This window comes from Castor canadensis, chromosome 1, assembly GCF_047511655.1.
Source record: "Castor canadensis chromosome 1, mCasCan1.hap1v2, whole genome shotgun sequence".
NCBI lineage: Eukaryota > Metazoa > Chordata > Mammalia > Rodentia > Castoridae > Castor > Castor canadensis.
Genome location: NC_133386.1, coordinates 146,976,332 through 146,993,732, shown reverse-complemented (window position 1 = coordinate 146,993,732; position 17,401 = coordinate 146,976,332). Strand labels below are relative to the sequence as shown.

The window sequence follows — 17,401 nt, the reverse complement described above, 5'->3', positions numbered from 1 at the left end:
AAGGCATAAATAGGAGGATCATAGTCCAGGCCAGCCCTTGCAAAGACTCAAAACCCTATTCAAAAAAATAAATAACTAAAGCAAAAAGGGCTGGAGGAATAGCTTATGTAATAGAGTGCCTGTCTACCATCAGGAGGTTCTGAGTTCAAAACCCTAGTATTGCCAAATAATTCCAACAAAAAACTAAAAACAGGTGAGATAGCAATTTTCAAACACTGGACAAAAGACAGTGCACAATAATGATCTCCAAGGGAAGGAAGCAAACAAAGTATGTCACACACATGACCCAAATCTGTCTAGAAAGTTTCCAGGCCATAGCTTTTGGTGTGAAAAACTGAACAGAGCCTGGGGGTCTGAGTTGAGGAGATAGAGATCAGAGCTGAGGGAGATCAAGACAGCTAGAATTTGATAGTCAAAATACCAGAGAAGAGGGAGCTACAATAGGGGGAAGGAGAAAGAGTTAGAGAGAGAGAGCAAGAACTAGATCAAGAGGGAGCAACAGAGCACACAAATGTGTGAAAGAGACACACAGAGGGCTTCCCTCAAGTCTGTCTGAGTACTAATCTGCATGTGCACGTGAGAAAACTATTCAAGGGTGAGGAATGAACTACCAGAGAGGAGTAGACCAAGCAATCCCAGAAAACTCCCCAGGAAGGTGGAAGAGTTTGTGTTCCCACCAGAGTTATCCATGACATCCGGTAAAGTGCTCGGAGAGTGCTGCTGCAGTAATGGGGCCAAGTTAGTCCTAGGCTAAAGGCTGCTTAACAACCTTAAATGAAAATCTCAGAAAGATCCAACTAATTCCAAAGGGCTTCATTTTGGGCCAGAACAAAATCCAATACTACTTAAAGGAACAGAAAAAAGCCCAGCACCCCAAAATACAGAATTCACAATATCCATCATCTAATGAAAAATTATTAGGCATGCAAAAAAATAAGTAAAATAGGATATATAACCAGAAGAAAAATCAGTCACTAAGGTGATACAGTAAGAAATACATATTTTGATTTTGTTCCCAGTTCCTGACAGAGCTTCTTAAATCCTTAGAATTTCTTAGGTGAGAAGAATACCTTTTTTATTCATAAGAAGTTCCTTTCAACCATACCTGGGTTTGTGCTAATGCAGGGATGTTTGGTGGGCCTTTAGTTGGCTACATCATGGGGGACGGTGCCAAAGGAACCAACTATGTGATTAGAGGGTTGGCACTCACAGTCCCACTCCTAGAGCACTGGGAAGATTAAAAGCCTGGAGATGGAGTTCCATTGTCAATGGTCAAAGATCCAATCAATCATGACCATATAACAGAGCCTCCCTAAAACCACTAATCAACAGGGTTTAGAGAGCTTCTGGATTGATGAACATATCTAGGAAGTTCTAGAGAAGGCATGGAAGTTATGCCCACCTCCATACCTTGCTGTATGCTTTCCTGTGTTCCAGAGTTGCATCCTTTATAATAAACCAGTATAGTAAAGTGGCTTTCCTGGGCTTCCTGATCCATTGCAGAAAATTATCAGAAATTTATGGCCTGTTGGTTAGGAGTACAGGAGGCAACCTGGGACTTGTTTTAGAATCTGGAATGGGGACAATTTTGTGGGACTGAGCCCTTCACCTGTGAGGTTTGCACTAACTTAAGGTAGTGTCAGAATTGAGTTCAATTGGAAGATACCCAACTGGTATCCAGACAGCTGCCAAATTGGTTGTTGGTAGAGGGGGAAAAAAACCTTACACATTTTATATTAGAAGTGTTGTAGCTAAAAACAGTACAAGTAGGAACATACTTAAAAATGACACATGATAGAACTAGCACACAAAACATTGAAAGAGTTATCATAAATTTACTCCATGTAAAGAAAATATGAATATGAGGAAGAGGGAAATGGCAGTTATAATTAAAGGCCTAAGTCAAATTTATAGAGATGAAAAGCATAATACCTGTAACCAAGACATACTGCATGGAATTAGCACTAGAAAGAAAAGATTAGTGAATTCAAAGCCATAGGCAGAAATGTTCCAGAACAGTCTCCCAGCACTTGGGAGATTGAGACAAGAGGATCTCAAGTTCAAGACCAGCATGGGCTACATAGGGGCATCCTGCTTGTCCCCCTTCCACTCTATCTATCTATCTGTATAAACATGCATATATATATATATATAGAGAGAGAGAGAGAGAGAGAATATATATACACAGAATGTACATGTGCATCCTATGTGTATATATATACATTTTAAAATAAAACAGAAAATATTTTTAAAAAAAGGAAAATCCAGAGTATCAATGAATTATTTGACAATATCAAGCCATCTGCATACATGATTAGAGTTCCAGAAGAAAGGAATAGAGGCAGAAAAAAATGTTTGAAGAAATAATATTTAAAGTCTTTTTAAATTTGGTGAAACTCAAAAGGCCACAAGCAAAAAAATATGAATAAAACTACACCAAGATGCCCCATAATCAAATTGTTGAAAACTAGTAACAAAGAGAAAACCTTAAAAGCGATCAGAAAAGCAGGGATAGGGCAGACACTGCAACAGAAGAACAAAGAAAAGAATGGTAGTGCATGTCTCATTCAAAGCACTGCAAATTAGAAGAAAAAATTTTAAAGCCTGTCAATTTTAATTCTATTTATGGTCAAAGTATCTTTCAAAAATGAAAGCAAAATAAAGACTGTTTCATTACTAACTAAAAAACTGAGCTAGCATTATAAGAAGTATTGAAGTAAGTCTCTCAGGGAAAAGGAAAATGATACCGCATGGTAATTTGAATACACATAAGAAGAACACTGAATATGTAAGTAAGTACCTGCAGAGTATTTTTCCTCATAAAAAAATCCCTAACAAACTGCATTCAGCAATGTCAAGTTTATACTAAATGGGAGTTGTTCCAGGAATGTAAAATTGATTTATCATCCAAAAATCAATTAATAGAAAATACAATATGAACAAAGAGAAAAACTCACGTAATTATCTCAATAGATGCAATAAAGGCATTTGACAAAATTCAACACCTTTTCATTATAAAAGCACTCAAAAAATTAGGACCAGAAAAGGATTTCCTCTAACTGATAAGGAGACTTTATGAAAAACCCACAACTAACACATATTAAAGACCAAATGAATTTTCCCCTAAAATCAAGACAAATGTATTTTCCATTATACTAGAGGTTCTAACCAAGATGATTAGGCAAGAAAATGAAATAAAAGGCATTTAGATTAGAAAGGAAGAAGTAAAACTCTCTATTCATTGATGACTTGATACGGTTCTAAGAAAAATTGAAGGTATCCACTAAAAAACTATAGAGCTAATGAATTTCAGCAGATTTGTAGGACAGAAAAATCAAGATACAAAATTAGTTACATTCCTATGCACTTTCAACAAACAATCCAAAAACGAAAAAAGGAATGACTCAACTTACAAGAGCATTACAAAGAATACTGAGGAATAAAATTTTTAAGAGAAGCATGAGATGGTGCATTGAAAACTATAAATTTCTTTGAAAAAATGTAAGTCCTAAAAGACATCCTGTATTATGGATTGGTTGACTAATATTGTTAACATGGCAATACTGTCTAAATTTATCTGCAGATTCAGTGCAATTCTCTTCAGAATACCAGCTGGTTTCTTTGAGGAAATTGATAAGATGATCCTAAATTCATTAGGAAGAATCAAGGGGCCAAGAATAGCCAAAACATTCTTTAAAAGGAACAAAGTTGGAGAACCTACACTTCCTGATTTTAAAACTTACTACAAAGCTATAGGAATCAAGACAAGAAGGTGTGGTAGAAATGTAATTGAGAACCTAGAAACAAACTCACGTTTATACCCAATTGTTTTTCAATAGGATATCACAACAATTCAGTTGGGAGAAGGAGTAGTCTTTTCAACAAATGGTGCTGGGACAATGAAGTATCCACATGCAAAAGAATGAATTAAGCAGTATTTATATGCTGTTATAATTTGGATATTGCATATTCCCCAGAGGTCCATGTATTAAAGGCTTGGTCCCCATGTGACACTATTGGGAGGTTCTGACCTATAGGTGGAAGGCCTTGCCAGAGGTCCTGAGGTCATAGGGGACATTCCTTTGACAGGGATGTGGGATTTCTGTATCTTCCTCTTCCTCCCTGACTATTGAAGTGAGCAATTTGCTCTTCCACAAACTACCACTGCCTTCTGGCATACCTATCAGAGTCCCAAAGCAACGAGTCAACCTGATTTTAGACCGGAACCTCCAAAACTATGAGCTCAAATAAATATTTTCTCTTTATAAGTTAATTATCTCAGGTATTTCACTTTAGTGATGTAGAGCTAACTGACACAGACCCCTTCCTCACACCAACACAAAAATTAACTCAAAATAAATCAAAGACCTAAATTAAATGTAAGAGCTAAAATTATAAAAGTTTTAGAAGAAAACATTTTGTGAGCTTGGATCAGGCAGTGGTTTCTTTTATATGACACCAATACCACAAACAACAAAAGGAAAAAATATATAAATTAGACTTCACAAAAATTTAAAACTTCTATATTACAAGGAACCATCAAGAAAGTGAAGTCACTGGGCTAGGGATAAAGCTCAGTGGTTAAGTATTTGCCTAGCATGCATGAGGACCTGGGTTCGAACCCCAGTACCACAAGAAAAAATAAATAAAAAAGAAGGTGAAGACAACTCCCAAAATGGGATGGAATATTTATAAGTGGTATATAATAAAAGTGTATCTAGAATAAAAATACTTACAACTCAATAATTAAAAGACAGGAGCCCAATTAAAAATGGACAAAGGATTCGAATAGAAATTATTCCACAGAAGATATATAAATGACCTACAATCACATCACTAGTTATTATTAGCCATTAGGGAAATATAAGTTAAAACCACAATGAAATACCACTTGACACTCACTAGGATGCCTGTAATTAACACTACAAATAACAACGTGTATTGGCAAGGCTATAGAAAAATCACAATCTCCACACACTGATGTTAGAATATAAGATGGTGCAGCCACTTCCCTGAAGAGTTTGCCAGTTCCTCTGAAGGAGCGCATAGATCCTAGGCATATGCTCAAGAGAAATAAAAACATACTTCCACATAAACACTTAAATACAAATATTCACAGCAGCAATATTTATAATAGCTAAAAAGTAGAAATACCCAAATGTCCAAAACTGATGTAAGGATAAACAAAGTATGGTATATCCATGAAATACAATTTTTCTCTGCAATATACAGAAATGAAGTATTGATACATACAATAGGGATGGACCTTAAAACATCATACTAAGGACAGAAAATATGCAGGGCATGTAGATGCAAGCCTGTGAACCCAGCACATGGGTGGCTGAGGCAGGAGGACAGCAAGTTTGAGGCCAGCGAGGCTACACAGCGAGATCCTATCTCAAAAAAAAAAAAAAAAAGAATCAAAAACACCACACACTATATGTGATTCCATTTATACAAAATGTCCAGAATAGGCAAAGCCATAAAGATAGAAAGTAGCAGTTTCCTGGGGCTGAGGGTTGGCAGGTGAAACACATGCTACTTTTGCATGGGTTTAGGAGAAGGTAGGTAGTGAAAAATGTTCAAAAGGACTGCTAGAGTGACTCGAGTGGTAGAGCACCTGCCTAGGAAACATGAGGCCCTGAATTCAAATTCCTAATACTGCCAAAAAAAAAAAAAAGGAAACGTTCAAAAATTGATTGGAGTCATAGTGGCACAACTTGAAACCACTGAAAGGCATACCATAAATAAGTGAATTATATAGTAGAACCATGATAACCATGATTAACAGAAAAACAGATAATTGACTAAAGCAAAAAGAAGAACACTGTATTGTTGGGTTCCTGGCAGAAGCAAAATACATAACAATTACAGCTCAAAGGGTGAATGGAATTATACTATTGTAAATTTCTTATAATATTCATGATAATAGTTGAAAGTAGACTAAATTGAAGATAACACATTGTAAACTTTAGAGCAACTACCAAAACCAGAAATGTAATAAAAAGTTACAGCTATAAGAATGAAAGATAAAATAGAATCATAAAAAAACTAACCCCAAAAAAGCAAGAAAAGAGGGGAAAAAACAAAGAATAGATGGCACAAACAGAACACTAATATCAAGATGACAAGGTAAACTCAAACTCAACCATATTAATAGTAACAGTAAATGTAAATGATCGAAATGCCCCATTTAATAGTCAAACTTATCAGGTTGGATAAAATGACAGTTACTTACTGTCTAAAAGGAAACCACTTCATATATAAAGACGCTGGGGTTAAAAGTAAAAGTATGGAAAAGATATGCCATGGAAGCTACTCAGCAGGAAGCCAGGGTGCTTACATTAATATTAGACCAAGTAGATTTCAAAACGAGAAACATTACCAGGGATAAAGAAGGATATTTTGTACTGATGAAGAGGTGAATGCCTCGAGAGTGCACAATAATCCTAAATGTTTATGCATCTAAGAAGGGAACATCAATACATAGGAAGCAAGAACTGATGGAACTGAAAAGTGAAAACTAAGAAGGGTGCAGTGAGCAGCTCTAGTCCTCAGCTTAGAGATGAAAGTGGAAGCCATGCTTATCAATGAGATTGCCAGAAACCATGGGAGGGGAGAAAGAGAGTAAAACCAAAATAGTTCTCATTAAGAAGAATGAGATTCACTGGATTAACTGCATGGGTGGTGAAGAGGGGGCAGAAGCCAGGCTGAAGTGGATTGAGGACTCAGCAGGAGGTGATGAAGTAGAGATGGCAGACAGGAGTGAGAGGAGGTTGTGAAGTCCAGGTATTTTGGTTTGTTTGATTAGATTCAAGAGGAAGGTGCCAGGGGAATGGGGGCATTGAAGATACATAGGAAAGAAGGGGTAAGCAACATAGCAGGGCATTTGGGCAGCTAGGGGAAGTGGGAAGGTCTATCAGCTTGCTGGTGGAGAGGGTAACTAGAAGATGAATACCTACATCTCCTTATGGTGGGGACCAGGGGCATAGATGGGCATGGATATCGTAAGTCTGGAGCCCAGGGCAGAGGTTAAAGAAATTTCCTCTTGACTACTTTTCTCTGTGAGGTCAGAGTCTAGGTTACTGCTGAGAATAGGTGGGGAGCTATGGTGTTCAGCAGAGGTTTATGTGAGAGCTTTAGGGGACACTGAAGTAGTCCTAGGCAGCAGGACTGCTGGGTACATTTGAGGCCTTGGACCATGAATTTTGACTACTGTTGGTTCATGAATGGATCCCCCACCCCCAAAACCAGGATGGGGGAAGACAGTTACATGTTCTACAGTTGTGGTGGGAGCCTCTGGGGCCAGGTAGCAAATGGCAAGATACTGTAGTAATAAGCTACAGGGCCCAGATAGGATGGGAACAAGAGCTGACTCAGAGTGAGAAAAAAAACTTGGGAGTCAGGAGCCTGAAGATCTCTAGGAACTGACACAGTGTCAGAGAGCGGGGTAGAATACATAGGAGGCACAAAGAAATTCAGATTTCAGATATGGAAGTTTCGAATGGTGGCAAGATGACAGCAATGGATGGATGGCATGGAGGTAACAGTAAGTTGAAGATAATAAGGAACTCAGGGCTGGGGTAGGGAGGCACTGTCCTCACGGATATAGAAACTCCTAGAATGGTGACAAAACCTAGGAACCTAGCAAGACACTATCCCTAGCTGGGTGGACCACCTAACTTTGTTCCCGACTTGTGGAGGATATGCTGTCCTAAACAGCCCTCAACCCTGAGGCTGCCTCTCTCCTCACCTCCTCTGTCCATCTATTTATAGCCCGTGTCCCTGTCATTATTGGTGAAATGTCGTGCTTGTTGGCACAACATTGAATTACACAGTTTTGCCTGACATTAAGGGATACTGGAAGAACCTTTCAACATAGAAGAGAAAGAATGGTGCTGGACCCTGGGTAAAATATAGACATAGCAAATTCTAGAAATGAGACAGCCCAGAAACTCAGATGTACAGGAATCTCTGCCAGCCCAGCCATCAAGTGTAGATGTATAGTCCACATTGTGCTCAGGGCCTCCATTTACCTAAGGAAGATCATAGCCAAAGGACCACTCACTCCCCATATGCCCCTTGTCTCCCATATAGCGAGACTGGCTTCCTCATCTTCTGTGCATAGAAAGAGCCCTGAACAGGTGGCCTGGATTCTAGTTCCGATTCTACAATGAACTTGCAGTGTGACCTTGCCCTGAAGCCCCATTTTTGCCTGATAAACAAGGGATTGGATGTAGGATCTCAAAGACACTTGCAGCCTTGACAGTCTATAGGGTGGTGGATGCAGGAAAAAGACATTCATCAGCTCCCATTATTCAAAATAAACCAGCTGCAGAAGACACACCCTTCTCTAAACCTCATGTCACACAACTCCAACACATAAGGGGTCCATGGCCACCAAGCCACCCATACCCTCCACACACCTCCCCACATAGTCTCCTGTGGATGGTCTTCCCCAGGCCAGCGCTCCCTGCTCCCCAGCCAGCTCACCCAGCGATCTCCCTTCCTTCCTTCCAGTACTTCCTCCTGGATGTTGTCCTGAGAAGGAAAAGAAGGGGTGACTCTCTGCACTCTTGCTGTCTCACCTCACCATCCCCACCTGTTGCTTGGCAAGACCCTGGTCACTCAGGGCCTCCTTCAGTGCCCCTGTCTCAGTGGCCTCAGGAGGTAAGTCAGGTGATGGGTGGGGTGGAGGGACTTCCATAGGATGCTTACAGTATGGGCCCAGAACCATAGGCAGGCAGGCCGGAATGAGGGCAGCAATGACTCGGGCCATGGCAATGAAGCATGGAGGTGGGTAAGGAGGAGTCCATCAGAAGATGCAGAGGGCAGGAGGGTAGAACAGCCAGAGGACTTGAGGCAAGGAAAGGTCCTTGCTCTGGTGGTGGAGGATACCCTGAGATCCTGGGCAGATTCTGGGGATAATGAGGCTTCCTGATCACCTGTCTACAGCCAGAGAGGCTTGGGGGAAAGGCTAGGGCACTGACTCCGTGTGGTGAGGGAGGGGCAACCCTGAAGAAAGAGGAGGCCTTGGAACTGCAAAGGAAGAGGTCAGTGAGGGGGGTAGATAAAGTCAAAACAGGGGTGGAATCTCTGGGTTAAAGGCAGGTTTGTTCAGTGCTTACCGATTTCTTCGGTGGCCCCGTTTCAGGGGCCCAGGTTTCCTGTGCTGCTTTGAATGCCGAGATCCCATGGGCCAGGGAGTGCCTCCTGGGAACAAAATCCCTGTCTCGGCAAAAGAGTGCAAACCCAGAAAGAAGACAAAGGTGTCCTGGCCCCCATGGTGGCCAGAACACAGAGTGAGTCTGGGATTTCCAGCTTCAGGTAGCATCTGATGACCTGGAGTCTGCTGAAATCCCTGTATGAAGCTGAAGACTGTAGCTGTAACAAACCCATTTGGGTATTTCTCTTCGTCACTGTGGCAACAGCCAGACTAACTGAAAACTACCATTATGGATTAAATATGGACACGAAAACCCTTCTGCTGGTCTCACCTCCCAAATACTTCAGGACCAGACCAAATCCTCAAGACCCTAGTGGCCATGCCACATGGAGACAGCAAATTGCTGGTTTCCATAGCAACACAGAGACCATGTATCCCTGCTTGTGTAGGTTACTATAGCAATCCCAGCACAGCCAAGTGAACCTAGGACAAAGGCCCCATCTGGAGGAATCTCAGCCAGAGGACACATTCACTGCCACTCTCTCTGAGGGCAGCTCTGTGCCAGGGGTCACACTGTATACTGGGGATGCACATACTGAGCCTCTTATGGGGGATCAGGATTTACTTTTCTGCATCCTCAGCCTCTTGTCTCCTCACTTTACCTAACATGTACCTGGGTCATCTCATCTCCTCACAATTTCACCTCTGCCAACCCTTACACATGGTGGTCCCAGCCTCCTCCTTAACTAAACTTTCTCTGTACCTGCTCTCTGGACACAGTGCTCTGGATGTCACATAACACCTTCCCTTAAGGAGCGCAGTTAAGGACCTCCTATTTGCCTTATCATTATTCTATACTTTCTGTGAGTGACACCAGCCAGACCCCTGAAGCACCATCACAGATAGCTTTCTGTTGCTGCCTTCCCCTGCCAATCCAGATAACTGGAGTATTTCTGATGTTCTCTACTGAACATTTCTGAACTCTACCCAGCCCTTTCCCCAAAACCACTCTGAGTTAGGGCCTCCATGCCTGTTGTCTGGATATTGGCATCAGGATGGCATCTGCCACTAATGTGCTCTTCTCAAATTCATCCTCCAATGACACCAGAGTGAGTTTTCTAGATGCAAATCTGATTGTGCCCCCCTCTCATGCCCTGCTTAACCCCTTCAGAAGCTCCCTGCTGCCTCAGGACAGACTCTAAGCTGCTTAACTCTGCAGAGGTTTCTGCCAACCTCTCCAGTCTCATCCCTGAGAATAACACTTCCTGTCTCTCCCTTTCCCTATCTCTAGCCTTGCTTTCTCTCCCCTTGTCCATCCTCACCTACACTCTTGTAAATATCCATATAGAATTTTAATGAGAGGTGGGAACAATAATTAAGAATCTTCACAATCCAATTTCAAATTTTGGAGGGAAAGGTGATATCCACATACAAGACTAGACATTGCTGACCAGGGAAAGGAGACCAGAAAAAAAAAGGACGACTTTATCAATTGTAGGTGAAGCCAGCTTTTTCCAGGGAGGCCCATCCTCACCTTGAGGCTGGTCCATGGATCCAAGTGCTACTGAAGGCTCTGTTCATGACACCTTGGGGGGAGGATTGGGAAAGGATGGTCAAAAAGAATCATGGAAACACAGGGCTGGGTAAACTGCATCCCTCCAGGGTCACACTTTCCGAGAGCTCTTCTGAAGCTAAGTGATGGACAGGTGGCTCTGAAACCTTGTCCTGCATGCATCCAACATCAGGGTGCTCATTCTTCCCAGAGAGGCCCCTCCAACCTCTGCAGATTGCAAATTCTTCTTCACTTCAAGCCCAGAAATACTCCCTTTGGTTCCTGTTGTGTGGACTAGGGTCCCACAGAATGGGGCTCTTCAGGATGTCACAGTGCTTTACATTTGATCTTTTAGTGAGCAGCACAGCCCTCTAAGGAGGGTACTAGTACTGATATGCCACAGAAGCAGCAGCCAAGGCTCAGAGAGGGAAAGAGGCTTGACCAGCATGTGTGAAGATAGAAAGGAGAAATAGAAATGGTATATTCTTATCTACTGCGGGAGTGCAGGGGGGGTGAAGGGGGAAGGGTGGGGTGGACTGATGGGCTTTGGTGCAGTAGAAGCTCAGAAGGGAGACCATGGAGTAAAAGAAGCAAGACAGAGGTACTTCTGATTCATGTCCCTTGAGACCCCTGCTCCTCCCCACTGAGTGGTCCAGTGAAAATGTCTGGAAACAATCTGGTGTTCTTGTCACCCTTTCAGCATTGATCTTTCTGAAATGTTTGTTTAATCCTTAGACAAGCTTAGCTTAGCCTGGGAGATGCCAGGGAGAGGTCATTCTCTGGTGACAGACAGTGATGTGTCACTGACAGACCCTGCTCGGCACAACAGGAGCCCTTTAATGCGTAAGACCTACCCTCTGCAGAAGGCTGGTTAGCAAGCATCCATGTCTACTTCAGTGCTTCACCTCCCTGTCACAAACAGGCCATCACAGTCTTCCTTCAGTCACATGCTGTCCTATCCCTGGGAGGAATTCAGGCACATGTAATTTTCTCCACTTCTGTAATACGCTGCAATGCTTTAGCTTCCTTTTAGATAAGTGTGTCAGGGATGCTATTAGGCATGCCTGCACTGCCCTGGTTGGATGTGATTACAAGAGTGCAGCAAGACCAGCATGTTCTGTCCTACCCCAGCAGTTTCCATGGCAACCTGCAAGTCCTCTTTGAGATATCTGAAGGCTGATGCAGGGTCCACAGGGATGGGGTGGGGGCTGGGCACTCAAGGACAGCTATAGAGGGGGTTCCCTGGGTCTCCTGGTCCCCACTTAAGAGGAAAAGCTGAGACACTGACAGAGGCAGCAGACATGACAGGCAAAGGGAGCAGGGGTGAGGGCTCAGCAGCGCCAGGGCTGGGTGGGCCAAATGAGGCACTCCCCTTGGGTGCAGAATTTAAGGAAGTGACAAAACGCTCCAGAGCAAGAGATACAATATTTAAATCAAAATAAATGCAAAAATGCCACCATAAAACATAAAAAAAAAAAGTTTTAGCAAAAGTGGGATTCCTCATGGTCAAAATTAGGATGAGGCAAGTGAAATCCTGAAAGGCCAGGGCTGCATTCTGTCTTTATTAAAATTTGACATCGCTACGGATATTTGTGCATTTATTTTGAGTTTTTAAAAAAGATTGAGTTAAAATATCATTTATCTTGATTCCTGAGCTTGGGGAGGTCCCTTAATACTTCTCTTGCCTCACTCTTGTCTAGGTCCTAGAGAGGAGGGACAGTCTGAGTTAAGGGCTGGGGACTCTGATGAAGTTGAAAAGGAATCTTATGACAAGGAGCCAGGAGATGCGTTCGTATCTGTCAACTTCAGGGATTTCTCTCAGTTCTTGGAGAATCAGAAGCAGATTTCACATGACTCTGCAACATGAAGACTGCTGCTAGGAAGCACTGGTGCCTAGCACTCACATGGGTTCCCTACACATGGGGATGACAGTGACTCATAGGTGGCTCCCATCTCCTGCCCTTCTTCTGGCTGGCTGCTAAAAGGAGGGAAGGGGGGCAGGGGAACGAAGAGGTGTGCAGGGAACAGGCTGGCAGTCTTGCACAACTGAGAGCAGGAATGGCAGATTAGCTGTAATTGCCTGAAGCTGAAAGGCTGTTGATAAATGTTACTAATAATCAACCTTCAGATCTGACATCTGGCTCAGGCTGGGATTACTGTTTTGAATGGAAATTGAACCCAAACCAGTAATTACCCCCATGAGTGATGCCAATCTTACTCTGGAGCCCGCTCTAGGCAGAGAAATGGCACCTGCGTGTCAGTACCAGCTCACTGGGAAGAAGTTTCAGCCAAGGGCTCCATCCTGGGGTCACACTCAAGAACACAAACTGGACTGGACTCTGAAGTTAATAGGAATACCCGCCCTTCTTCCTAGGAACTGCTGTGATGAGGGACAGCAACCAACAGTCACAGTCTCTGAGTGCACTCTAACATCAACAACCTTGCCCCTCTCTGGGCAGGTGGTAACTTGTTGACACTGTCCCTAAATATCAAAAGCAGCTGCTTTGGTGTGTTTGGGGTGGCCACACCGCAACACAGGTACAGCCCTGAAAGCCTATGTCTGAGACCCATTGTTCGCTGTTATACTGGCAGGCTAATGGAATCGCCTGAGCTGGGGCCAGGTAAGAGAGATAAAGCCATAATAGGCTCTAGACCCATTATAGCTCTGGTTGCTCCTCATTCCACACAAGGGCCAGGAAGCTGTACGTGGAAACAAGCAGAATTTTCCGGCCTTCCTGTGTCTCCTCAGGGTTTCTCATCTTATGGAGGGACCCCAAGAATGCTTGAATCACCCAGAAAGCCCAGAGTGGGAAAGGCTACTCCTATCTCTCAACTACCCTCTCCCCCAAGTACTTGGGTCTCTCTCCCAGGCTTCCAACAAGCTACAAAGGTAGCTTATACTAAGAAAACATGAACTAGACAACTATAATAGTGTCAGCCATGTGAACTGTGTGGCAATGCTCTCTTCACAAAACATCTCTTTCCTCTCCATTATGCCAGGCCCTAGGCCAGGCAAGGGGCCCAGAGGAGAACAGCTAGACCTCGCCCTCAGGAGCATCTGTTGGGAGTATAAGCAAACAAATCATAATTGCAGGTGGTCCCTGAGGTTCTTTCAACTGGGTAAAAATGCCCTGAGCCACAGTGTGGAGGTGTCTGTGCGCTTCCTCAGGGTGGGCACAGCCAGCTGGTCAGGACTGTGGGATTCAGTGTGTAACCACAGCTTTTCAGGATGCAATTAGACTGGTGAGTGGTAGCAACTGTTAGAAACTCCCAGCAGAAGGAGCTGATGCCTCACATGCGCCACCTAGTGACAGAATAGCCAGAATGCAGTGGACTCTTCAGACAGTAGTTTTCCTTCTGCTCCTGTTGTGTCCCTAAAGTGAACCCCTGAACTCAGATGTGCAAGTGAGCCAAGGGAATGGGGTTCTGCTTTGGAGGAAAGGGCACAATTGCCCTCAGGGTCTGGAAGTTGCAGGGAAGGGGCAGACCCCTGGCTCCCCTCCAGGGCATACTGGAGACTCTATCTACTTACTCTTCACTGTCTCCCCACTATTCCATTGAGGCCTCAGCTGTCATCAGCTCATGGTCTGGCCATGGGGGAGAGTGACTGGAGTCCAGGTCCACAACTGGCATGCTTAGCTGCACAGGTACCAACGTGGATTTGGAGGTCCCAGAGAAGTTAAGCTAACCATCAATCTCACCTGGCTTCTGTGGCCTATGAAGGGGTTCACTTACAACTTGGGGTCAGGCAAGGGTCTTCCTTCAGTTCTCAGCTACCCTATTGGGCTCTGGAATGCTCTCTCTCTTTCCAGAGAGAGAGGTGAGGTCATTGGTCCCTAAAGTAAGGTTCCTAGGCATGGAGAGCACTCAGCCTGAGATGCACTATACTGTGTGGGGGGGAGATGCACAAGGAGGAGGCAGGCAACATGCCCTGGTGTGGGGGGAGAGGAAGAGAATGGACACGTGCAGGGTAAACCAGGGCAGCACTGGGGAACAGCTCACAGGGCCATAAGCGTTTCCTTAAAGGGCCAGAGAGTAAATATTTTATTTAGACTTGCCAGCCAGGCTCTGGACCAAGGTTGTAAAATGAAAGCAGCCATAGGCAATATTTAAACAAATTTAGTGCCCAGAGCAGCTTGGCTAGTCTGGGCCTGACCTCAGTCCTGCCCTCCTCACCCTCTCCCACAGGCACTCGGTTGAGGACACAGGACTCACCTGCAGTGGGAGACTCCTCGCAGTGGCTGCTTACTCAACTTCCTTCCCCTACGGGGTCTCCCGTGTCAAGTCGCTGCCCCTCCAGCCCTTCTGGAGTGGGAAACCCCCAGAGCCAGATGGGGGGAGGGGGATGGGACTAAACTGCCTCAAGGACAAGTCTACAGACAGATGACACCCAAAGAAGGTGAAGTGGCCAAGGGAGGGGGGGAGGGAGGAGGTGTAACCCAGCACCAGGAGCCAAGAGCTGAGGAAAGGCCAGGATGGAACCAACCTCCGCCAGGCCCGGTGACACTGGGCCCTGTCAGCCCCCTCCCCAACCCAGAACACACCACGGGGCCTGCACCAGCCTCCCCACCCCAGTTCCTATCTCCCCACAGATGGCGCCCAGCAAGAGATCGCAAGTACCCACATCGGGCTGGTTCCTGGGCTCTCCAGTTACACTAAAAGTGAGCCGAAGAAGATGGTATCGAGGACACATGGACGCAGCGCGGGCTCATCCAACATTGATGCGGCCCGGATTGCCCCAGAGCCCCTCATAGCAGATGCGGGTCCCCTCCCAGCTTCTTTGGGACGGCACCGTCAGTCAGGGAAGGGTCACCATCCCCCATCCCACCTCCACCCTCCCACCCCTCCCCTCCCAACTTCCCCACCCCCGCTGCAGTTCACTGCCCATGGTCACACGGGGACTGTTCAGACCAGTGAACTAAGTGGACCCTTCTGAGCTACTTTGCTTTTAGAGATCACCATCTGAAGAAATGCCATGAAAAGCTGGCTGTTCAAGCAGGCTTCCAGGCCCTCATCACACCTAGTCTTGGGCTCAGGGGAAGGGCAGTATATCTGTCCCCCCCATTCCTATCCAATGCAGGGGCAAAAGAGGGAAGGGTCTGGCTAGTCTCTCCCCACTCATCAATTCTCCCTGCAGCTTCCACCCAGAACTATACCTGTGTGGCCCTCTAAGGAGAACATACCCCTCCCCCAAAGTGAAAAACCCTCTGTTACATGCTCTGCCGCCATGCCATGATGATTTACTCACTACTGGCCCAGAATCTAGCCAAGGACTACAGATTGAAACCTCTGAACCATGAGACAAAATAAATAATTTCTTTAAGTTGTTCTCTCAGGTGTTTTGGTCATAGCTTCAGAAAGCTATGGGCAATTGATTTTGACAAGGGTGCCAAGTCCATTCAGTGAGAGAAAGAATAGTCTCTTTAACAAATGATATTTAAACAACTGGTTTTCCATATCAAAAGAAGGAAATTGGACATCCAACTCATACCATATGCAAAGATTAACCAAAAATGGATCAGTACCCAAAAGATTAGCTCTAAAATCACAAAACAGGAGAAAAAAATCTTCATGATCTTAGATTTGGCAAGGGATCCTCATATATGATACCAAAAGCACAGGCAACAAAACAAAAAAGTAAACTGGACTCCACCAAAATTAAAAACTGTTCTGCTTTAAATGCCCTTATCAAGAAAGTAAGAAGGCAACCTCCAGAAAGGAGGAAAATACTTACAAATTATGCCTCTCATAAGAGTTTAATATCCAGAATAAAGAACTACAACTCAACAATAAAAAGACAAACAACCTGCTTTTAAAGTGCCCAGAGGACTTGAACAGATATTTCTCAAGATATACAAATGGTCAATAAACACATGAAAAGATGCTTAAGATAATTTGTCATTAGGGAAGCACAAATAAAAAACACAGTATGATACCTCTGTGTACATATCAGGATGTCCCTAGTAATAATGTAGAAATTAACAGGTATCTGTGAGAATGTGGAGAAATGGGAATCCTTGTACATTATTGGTGGGAATATAAAATGGTGCAGCCTCAGTAGGAAATAGTTTGATATGATCCATCAATAACCCCTCCTAGGTATATACCTAAAAGAACTGAAAACAGAGATTCAGAAAGTTACATGACAATACTCAGTACAGTATTTTCACTATAGCCAAAAGGTGGAAACAACTCAAGTGTTTATCAGCAAATAAATGAATAAGCAATACAAACAATGGAATATTATTCAGTCTAAAAAGAAATCAACAGGCTGGCAGAGTGGCTCAAGCAGCTAAGACTGCCTGCCTAGCAACAATGAGGCCTGAGTTCAAACCCCAGCACTGCAAAATATAAATAAAAATAAATGAAGTTCTCAAAATTGCTACAACATAGATAAAACTTGAAAATGTTATGATTAGTGAAAGAATCCAGACACAAGAAGAAAACACTACTACACTTACATTATCTAGAACAGAAAATTCATACAAATAGAAAGTAAAACAGAGGTACCAGCAGCTAAGAAGAAAGGTGGATGAGGAGTTACTCCTTAATGAGTACAGAATTTCTGTTTGGGATGACAAAAGGTTTTGGAAAGAGACAGTAATGACGGTTATACAATTATGAATGTGATTGGTGTCACTGAATTGCACACTTAGAAACCATTGTAATTGCTCATTTTATGT

The 17,401-nt window shown here is 43.8% G+C and overlaps 1 protein-coding gene and 1 long non-coding RNA gene across 5 annotated transcripts in view; both read right to left on the bottom strand.

Annotated features, from left to right (window-relative positions):
- Positions 1–17,401, bottom strand: part of Tub (TUB bipartite transcription factor) — a 79,647-nt gene that overhangs the window by 55,864 nt on the left and 6,382 nt on the right. The window lies entirely within an intron of this gene.
- LOC141410557 (uncharacterized) lies at positions 7,716–15,125 on the bottom strand. Of its 2 annotated transcripts, XR_012435413.1 has the most exons (4): positions 11,573–15,125; positions 10,701–10,752; positions 9,129–9,213; positions 7,716–8,541 (listed from the first exon to the last, which is right to left on the bottom strand). It is a non-coding gene; the product is annotated as an uncharacterized lncRNA (long non-coding RNA). The 2 variants fall into 2 exon arrangements; XR_012435407.1 differs by having other exon boundaries at positions 7,716–10,752.